The 9874-nt window shown below is 44.5% G+C and overlaps 1 protein-coding gene across 2 annotated transcripts in view; it reads right to left on the reverse strand.

Moving 5' to 3' along the window:
• The window catches only part of EBPL (EBP like), a 50580-nt gene that overhangs the window by 17723 nt on the left and 22983 nt on the right, over nt 1-9874 (reverse strand). The window lies entirely within an intron of this gene.

Raw genomic sequence — 9874 nt, forward strand, 5'->3', positions numbered from 1 at the left:
AAAACTTCCTTCTACCCTCTTAGGTTCTGTAGCTGGCCTAAGAATTAACCGACATAAACAGATTAAAAAGAAAAGCGTACATATCTTATTTAATATTTTTACATGTACATGGGAGTCTTTGAAGGGAAAATGAAGACCTGAATAAGCTGTTAGGCCCCAAAACTTATATGCCTTTTTACACAAAGAACAATAAACTGCAGGGATGTGACAAGACCAAGGGGCTTGAGCTGAGGACAGTAAATTGTGGGAAAGTGACTAGGAGATACATGGGGAGAAAGTAATGGAAGACAAGGGTTATTTTGGTAGGTTTATTTGTACAGGACCACTTCAGCATTGACGCCCAGTCCCCAGTGATAAGAATGTTCTTCCTGGTAAAGGGAGGGTACCTTTCTCATGGGAAGTTCAAAGACCTGATTTTAGGTAGAAAGAGGGAGGTCAGAGAGCCCTTCCTGCATCTACAGTTTCTCAATTGCCTTCAGTTCAAAATAATCAATATGCCAAAGGGGTATATTTTGGAGTAGCATGTTCTGAATCCCTTTAATAGCTATATGAATTCTCTTTTTAAAAAAATTATTTATTTATTTATTCATTTATTTTGGCTGTGCCGGGTCTCAGTTGCGGCATGCAGGATCTTTAGTTGTGGCATGCGAACTCTTAGTTGTGGCATGAGGGATCTAGTTCCCTGACCAGGGACTGAACCCGGGCCCCCTGCACTGGGAGCTTGGAGTCTTACCCACTGGACCACCAGGGAAGTCCCTATATGAATTCTCTTTAATTCTTCTATTAGTTATCCAAATGTGTAACTTATGTAGTAAACTTTGGGGAATTCCCTGGCGGTCCAGTGGTTAGGACTCCTCGCTTTCACTGCCGAGGATGTGGGTTCAGTCCCTGGTCAGGGAACTAAGATCCTGCAAGGCGCTTGGTGCGGCCAAAAAAAAAAAAAAGTAAAACTTAAAGCCTCAGCTTACCCATTCATCAATGTCGTGCAGTATTTAGACTTCTTACGATATCAGACAAGCATGAGAACACTCACCATCCTCTCTCCCTCTCCTCCCCATTTCCAACTCTCAACCTCTGTCCACTTTGCTTGTATGTTGTTGAAATTGACTGCATTTCCATTCAATCAACAGCATTTACAATATGGTGATTATGTAAATAGTGTTCACTGCAATGGGCCACAACTTCTTCCTCTACAAATCCAGTATTTTTGTCACTTAAGAAGAATGTGGCAAATGGAATATTTTTTCTTACACTCATACATTTCTCAAAATCAGGCTACATTTTATTTTATTCGTTTCATGCTACAGTTTAATTTGCTTCATATCTGGGCCATGACTTTGTTATAAGATATTTTTGTTTATGCTACAGTTTGTAATTGCCTTTCTTTTTCTCTAATTGAGAGAAGAAACCTGACTTTCTCCCCATCTCATTAATACATCTTCCAGCTTCTTATCCATTCCAATCTTTGCTGAACAGAGGCTTTGAAACTGGTTTATTTTCTCTTTTCTTGACATTCTGTAAGTTACTTAATTGGTAAGTGTGGTTTATTTCAGAGCATATGTAAAAATTATATTCCTTAAAGGAGATTTAAAAAAATTACATGTGAGATAAACAATGTTTTTAAACAAGAAGTACTCCCCATCCACTCTGCAACTCCTTATTTTCACCAATTGATCTTTTTTTTTTTTTGGCGGTACACCAGCCTCTCACTGCTGTGGCCTCTCTCGTTGTGGAGCACAGGCTCTGGACACGGAGGCTCAGCGGCCATGGCTCACGGCCCCAGCCGCTTCGCGGCACGTGGGACCCTCCCAGACCGGGGCACGAACCCACGTCCCTTGCATCGGCAGGCGGACTCTCAACCACTGCGCCACCAGGGAAGCCCATGATCTTTTTATTTTTAGCAGAGCCACAGGAAATCCACACCACTTCCCTGGCATGACCTGGGAACTTTCTAGACAAAACACATCCACTGATTGGACAGTAGGGGCCACAAGACTGAGCTGAATTTGATCCTCTCTAGGCCTCAGTACATCTATCTGTGAGATGAAGGACTTCCCAAAATTAGATTGTTGATCTCATCCTAAAACTAGATGTGACTTCCACTAGCAACCTCTTCAACTGGAGCCATCAGCAAACATGGACACAGACATCCAGTCTAGAATCTTTCCTCAGAAACAATTCTCTGGGTAAGAGCAACATGGAAACCTGGAATCTATAACATGCAGGGACCCAGGAGTGTATACCAAATTTGTTCCCTTTTATATCTACTTGTTGGAGTTCTACTCCTTTTTCAAATCCCAGCTCAAACCCTCCTTTTTCCAAGAAACCTTCCCAGACTTCCTGGTAAAAACTAATTTCTCCCTCTCCCTTGTTACTAAATTTGTGTTTCTGTAATCAACTGTCTGCTGGTGGTGGATCTCCAGTGCCCATTAGATCATACATCTTGGGGGCCTGGGATGTTGTCTTCTCTGTCTTAGAATCCTCAAGAACCCAGGGTGATATTTTGTGTCTGCTAACCTTGATTTAAGGACAAGTCCACGTAATGAATTACTTAGAAAGAAAGGTGCCCTGTGGGGCTTTTAGAAGGCATTACATATTTCTTACTGTATTACTACTCTAAGTGTAAAGGCAGTATAGCATATAAAGTATAATGAACATATCCACCCTCCAAATGCTGATCAGGTGTTACCTCCTCCAGGAAACAAGCCTTCACTAATTCTCTTGATAGGAGGTAGATGTCTTTCCTGAACAGAATCCTGCTTATTTGTCTCCTCCTCAAAACCATCAGTTCTTTAGGGTAAGTCTTTGCCTTTGTCTCTGTATTCCAGATGCCTGATAGATGGGACATGCTAATAAATGCTTACCAAAAGAATAAGAAATAAAAGGAAGGGTGGAGGGAATGAGTTAAAAGAAAAAACAAAACACAAACCCAATTTAATTAGAAAATGGGCAAAAGAAATGAAGAGACATTTCACCAAAGAGAATATACAGGTAAGAAATAAACATATGAAAAGATGTTCAACATTGCTAGCCATCAGGGAAATGCCAATTAAAACCACAATGAGAGTACTTCCCTGGTGGCGCGGTGGTTAAGAATCCGCCTGCCAATGCAGGGGACATGGGTTCGAGCCCTGGTCTGGGAAGATCCCACACGCCGCGGAGCAACTAAGCCTGTGCACCACAAGTACTGAGCTGCGCTATAGAGCCCGCAAGCCACATCTACAGAGCCCGCATGCCACAACTACTGAAGCCCACGCGCCTAGAGCCTGTGCTCCGCGACAAGAGAAGCAACCACAACGAAGAGTAGCCCCCACTCGCCGCAACTAGAAAAAGCCCACGCACAGCAACATAGACCCAAAAGAGCCAAAAATAAATGAATAAGCCACAATGAGATATTACTATCTATCTGTCAGAATGTCTAAAATAAAAAATAGTGGCAGCACCAAATGCTGATGAGGATGTGGAGAAAATGGATCACTCATACATTCCTGGTGGGATGAAAATGGAACAGCCTCCCTGGAAAACCTGAGTTTGGCAGGTTCTTAAAACTAACATGCAATTACCATATGATCTAGCAATTGCACTCGGGCATTTATCCCAGAAAAATAAAAACTTATGTTCACACAAAAACATGTACACAAATGTTGATAGCAGCTTTTTTGGTAATAGCTAAAAACCAAATGTACTTCAAAAGGTATATGGTTAAATAGACCATGGTACATTTATACCTTGGACTACTCCCCAGCAATAAGAAATAACCAGCTACTGACACACTCAGTACCTTGGATGGATCTCCAGGGAATCATGCTGAGTGAAAAAGTCAACCCCGAAAGGTTACATACTCTATAATTCCATTTATATAACACTTTTTGAAATGATAAATTTTAGAAACGGAGGACATATTAGTGGTTTCCAGGGTTAAGGGGTGGAGGGAGGGGAAGTGCAGGTAGTTACAAAGGAAAAACACCAGGGATCTTCATGGTGTTGGAACTGTTCGGTATCTGACTGCTGTGGTTGAATACACCAGCCGACCTGGTCAGTACAATGGTGTAGAACTTAACACACACATGCACACACACACTCACACATAAGTGCAAGCAAAACTAAGGAAATCTGATTAAGGTCAGTGGATTGTCAATGTCAGTGTCCTGGTTGTGATATTGTACTATAGTTTTGTTTTTTTTTTTTTTGCGGTCCACAGGCCTCTCACTGCCGTGGCCTCTCCCACCGCGGAGCACAGGCTCCGGACGCGCAGGCTCAGCGGCCATGGCTCACAGGCCCAGCCACTCCGCGGCACGTGGGATCTTCCCGGACCGGGGCACGAACCCGTGTCCCCTGCATCGGCAGGCGGACTCCCAACCACTGAGCCACCAGGGAAGCCCTGTACTATAGTTTTGAAAAACATTACCACTGGAGGAAACTGGACAAAGTGCACAAGGGATCTGTTATTTTTTAACAACTGTACATCAATCTCTAAATTGACCATAAAGTCAATTATTTCTAAAAAAAATTATTTAAAAAACCCAGACAGGTAGAAAGAGAGACATGGAAGAAAGAGTAACATTACTAATTAATAACATTAAACAAAATCGTCAGGACTTTTTTTTTTAGAGTAAGCTGGGCCCTGGCCTCAGACAGCTTGTTATCTAGTTGTGTTACACTGACATTCTGCTCAATAACGATTGGAGGAAGAGGAGGGAGCAGAGGCTGAGACAGTAAGGGAAGACTTCCAGGAGGAAGCGGGCCTCTAGGCCTGTGTACAAGCTGCTCTTCCACCAAGAGTACACGTGCCTGGCTTTTCCCCCCCCAAAAAAGTATGTAAATATTATGGATTTTTAAAATCACGGTAAAATATACATAACATAAAATTTACCAGTTTACCCATTTTAAGTTTTAAGTATTCAATTCAGTGATATTAAGTACATTCGCACTGTTGTGCAACCATCACCGTCATCCATCTCCAGAACTTTTTCATCTTCCCAAACTGAAACTCCGTCCCCATTAAACAATAACTTCCCACTCCGTCTTCCCCCCAGCCGCCGGTGGCCACCATTCTATCTCTGCCTCTAGGACTCTGACTACTCTAGGTACCTCATTTGTCTTTTGTGTCTGACATTTGACTTAGGATAATATCCTCGAGGTACACCCATGTTGTAGTATGTGCCACAACTTCATGTCTTTTTCAGACTGAATAATGTTCTATTGTATGCATCCACCACACTTTGTTTATCTATTCATCGGCTGATGAACATCTAGGTAGGTTGTTTCTACCTTTCGGCTACCATGAATAAGCTGCTATGAATACTGGTGTGCAAGTATCCGTTTGAGTCCCTAGTTTCAGTTCCTTTGGGTATTTAGGTAGAAGTGGAATTGCTGGATTATATGGTAATTCTATGTTTTCCCTTTTTTTTTTTAATTTGACCTTTAAAAAAGTTTTTTTTTTATTTTTTATGTATTTTATTTTTTGGCCACGCGGCATTTGGGATCTTATTTCCCCGACCAGGGATCGAACCTGTGCCCCCTGCATCGGAAGCGTGGAGTCTTAACCACAGGACTGCCAGGGAAGTTCCTGTTTTACTTTTTGAGGAACCCTCATGCTATCTTCCACAGTGGCTGTACCGTTTTGCATTCCCAACAGCAGTACACCAGAGTTCCAAATTTCTCCACATCCTTGCCAACATTCGTTTTTTCCTTTGCTGTTGCTGTGTTTCACAACAGACATCCTAATGGGTGTAAAGTGGTATCTCATTGTGGTTTTGATTTGCATTTCCCTAATGACTACTGATCTTATGGCTTATTGGCCATTTGTATTATCTTCTTTGGAGAAATGTCTGTTCAGATCTTTTGCCCATTTTTTAACTGTTTATTTGTTGTTAAGAATATAAATATTTTTCAGTGGAGAGATCACCACCTGGTACTTGAACTTGATGGGCTAGACTGCCCCATGGGCATGATTAACCAATTATTCTGCTAAAGTCAAAGCATTTGGCAGAGTAGAGTAGGGGCCACTATCAAAGGGCAAGATCTGCCAGCCCATCATGGGGAGCAAGGGGTCTGCAGCGAATCTTGAGTGCCTTTACTCTCTTGTCACCTGAAAAACTCCTCTGCAGTCTTTATTTATTTATTTTTCATTAATTAATTCATTAATTTATTTTTGGCTGCACTGGGTCTTTGTTGCTGTGCGCGGGCTTTTCTCTAGTTACACCGAGCGGGGGCTACTCTTTGTTGCGGTGCACGGGCTTCTCATTGCGGTGGCTTCTCTTGTTGTGGAGCATGGGCTCTAGGCGCGTGGGCTTCAGTAGTTGTGGCACGTGGGCTCAGTAGTTGTGGCACGTGGGCTCAGTAGTTGTGGCTCGTGGGCTCTAGAGCGCAGGCTCAGTAGTTGTGGCGCACGGGCTTAGTTGCTCTGTGGCATGTAGAATCTTCCCAGACCAGGGCTTGAAGCCGTGTCCCCTGCATTGGCAAGCGGATTCTTAACCACTGCGCCACCAGAGAAGTCCACCTCTGCAGTCTTTAAAACCCCAGAGACTTCTTTCCACTGTGCTACCTCTTGACCTGGACACAATTTTACCACTCACTTACCAGACTGCACAATAATGGTTTATTTTTCTGTCCGTTTCTCCTTCTAGCAAAGCTCAATTGCAGGACCACGTGTTGATTAATGCAATTTACCTGGAATACATGGATGGTGAGCTTTAACAGACAATCCTAGGCTGAATCTGCAAACTTTGTACAGCTATCCTTGAATCATGTAGAATTGGCCGGGTCTCCTAATTTCTCTGTCTGCAGTTTTTTCTTAGCTATAACAGAGATGAAATGGATCCAGACACATGGTTTTCAAAGGTCTTTGGGTAAAACATTCTCTATATGGAGAAAATGCTCTTGTGTGAAAGGAGAAATAGGATGGCCACAGACTTGGGGCAGGTCTGGTGGGTCAGTGTAGACCTGGATGGTGCGATGGGTCTTCACAGGAACCCTGCCCTCGTGCTTTATGTAAAAAGGGCACCGAACAGATGCACACACACTTAGCTTTCCTTCATAACATAGGCCATGTACCGTTAGCATTAGCAACTACCTGATTCTTCCCCCAAAACAACTCTAAGGGCTTCTAACCCTCTCCTACACTATCACGTCCTGGTATGTCGCACCACAGGAAGGACATTCAATTTAAAGCCAGGAAAAGAACAAAGTGAAAAGGGGTAAGGTGTCAATATCAGGGTTCCAGGGAACTGACGTTCCATCTCTGGAAGGTTCTGTGATTCTAGGCTTGGTCTGATCTTATCCTGTAAGGAACTCACCATGGGAAACGTAAATTGACAAACACAGGCCCACCACTATGTGCTGCTGAATCTCCACCAGTAGTAGAGTCAATGCAAAACTGAGCAGATCAGGGGCACAAGGCAGTGGTCCAGCTTCAGAATGAGACCAGCTCTTACGAGCCTAAAGATTCTTTGGGGGCTTCTGAACCAGATCTGTTCTAACCAAACAGGCCTGAGATGGAAGTCACTGGAAACATTAGTTGCTATTTGCCAAGGGCCAAAATTATCTGGAGAGAATGGAAACAGACTTAGTTCCTCCCATGAATTCACATTTTATATCAAATGAGCCATAAAGCACTTTTTCTTCCCCCTTAAAATTATTTCTAGGCTCTGGAACACGAAGTTTATATTAACTTGCAGAATAAACTTGGAAGGTTATCAGCTCCAAAAGTCTTTAATCATAGTGTATGGTGAAGAACTAGCCAACCGGAACTAAAATTCATGTTTGAGCTCAACCGCTACCTGGAGATTTTAAGGATCAGATGAAAGGAGCCTGGTAAGCAGCAAAGGCCGTGGGGAGGGTGTTGCTATAACTGGGAAGTAGGGCTTGAACCAGTGTACGGGTGAGAGCCCCGTGCTGCGCTCTGGAGAGCTGGGTGAGCTTGAGCAAAAACAAGGACAGTGGATTTTATTTCTTACAGTCCCTGCTACCTTGACCTCGCTGAGCTTCAATTCCCTAATCAACATAAAGGAACAGAGTAAAGCTCTCAACAGATGTTTGATGTATGAATGAAAGAGTGGTGAGCAGCGTTAGACTAGATCCCCATCTTCACCTTTTCAGAGCGTCTCTTACTGACTGGAAGCCCTGAGTGCAGCACTTGCTCCACTGACCTCACTGGTGAGTTCGATGAGCAGCGGCCTGTGTGGGTGCCTGTCAGGAGAGGGTCAGGTGTGGAGGGAGGGGCCCCATGGAGGATGGTGAGGTCAGAGCCTGTTTAAGCCCCAGCCTCTCCAGTGGGAACGGGCTGTGCGTCCCACACCTGCCGGTGCTCATCAGCCCTGGGAAGAGTAAGCTTGTGGCGACCTCCAGGGTAGATTCCCTGAATGACTGGCTGGGCATGAGGATGTCTTCAAGAATTCCTGTGCTATTATTGTAGTAATTCCTACCATCGTCTGAGAGGCAGACACCTGTCCCCTAAGAAGCACAACGTGACTTTTCAGAGATAGGCTTACTCAGGACGTAGGAGCAAAATGATAGGAGGTCTGGATTCCCGTTAAAGTACTTGAGCAATAACAAAAGAAAAAGGGGGAGGGAGGGAGAAGAAGAAAAAGCAAGTGCATCAAAATTTGAAAACGCCAAACCTATTCATTATACTATTCTCTCTACATTTGTGAATGTTTGAAATTTTTCACAGTAAAACTTAATTTTAAAAAGATATATAGCACCTTGTCAGAAAAGAACTGTTGCCCCTCGCGTTTCTGGATTCCTGACTCAGGACCCCGTGGTCCCAGAGGCCCTTGGCCTTCATGCTTCTAACACACAAGTGGGGCCCCCGGACCACGGTCAGGAGCACCCGGGACTCTACAGCTTGAGCCTCAGCTCTCCCAGGATCCCCTCTAGACCCCAAGCAGCCTGGGTGTTGGGTCTGGATCAGCCAGGGCTAGCACAGCTGAGGTGAAACCAGATGAGGGGTGCAGCACACTGCATGCAGAGCGAGCACAGCACAGAAGTAAGCCGTTTGCTATCCTTTTCCCCTTCGGATGCACTTTAATATCAAACAAACCGGTGTTTCAACAGTCACTGCTATGAGTCTCCAGATTACTCCAGCCTCAATAAACCACAGGGCAAACCTGCTCACCTTCTGCCAGCCCCACAGTGTCCTACACACACACAGACACACGTACACGGACACACGGACACTTGCACAAAAGGGATAAAAAGTAAGGAGAGCCAATGGTCATGACCAAAAAAGAAAGGGAAAAAAGCTCTCATTATTCACACTCCGCTTTCAAATTACCTATGCCCTTCTGGTGAACGACCAGCCATCAAAATGCCAGCCCTGGTGTCCGGCTCTGGGTGACATGCTGAGAGAATTCTCTCTTGTTGTCCAGTTAAGTCTGCAGAGAAGCTGTGCAGAGTGGGCTTTTGCAAATCACGCTGATAAGGGCCTTTTCCCGTCACAGCTCACCTGTCCTACCCAATGTCGGTGCTCCCAACACCCATGGCATGCTAACTTTCCATCAGATTTTTCTTTACTCTTCTGACATCCCTTCTGGTGGTGTACATTTACTATTTTAACTAGTAAAAAGTATTAAAGGGATACATGCTGAAAGTTAAAAAAAATTTACGAAAGACTATAAAGTGAAAGTTAAAAGTCTCTCTCCTGACCCCCAATCTCATCCTCATGAGATACCACTGTTGAGCTCCACAGTAGCCTTCAAGAAATTTTTCGGGCTTCCCTGGTGGCACAGTGGTTGAGAGTCCGCCTGCCGATTCAGGGGATGTGGGTTCATGCCCCGGTCCGGGATGATCCCACATGCTGCGGAGCGGCTGGGCCCGTGAGCCATGGCCGCTGAGCCTGCGCGTCCGGAGCCTGTGCTCCGCAACGGGAGAG

The sequence above is a fragment of the Monodon monoceros genome, unplaced genomic scaffold (assembly GCF_005190385.1).
Source record: "Monodon monoceros isolate NGI ecotype Baffin Bay Population unplaced genomic scaffold, NGI_Narwhal_1 Super_Scaffold_8, whole genome shotgun sequence".
Classification (NCBI taxonomy): Eukaryota; Metazoa; Chordata; class Mammalia; order Artiodactyla; family Monodontidae; genus Monodon; species Monodon monoceros.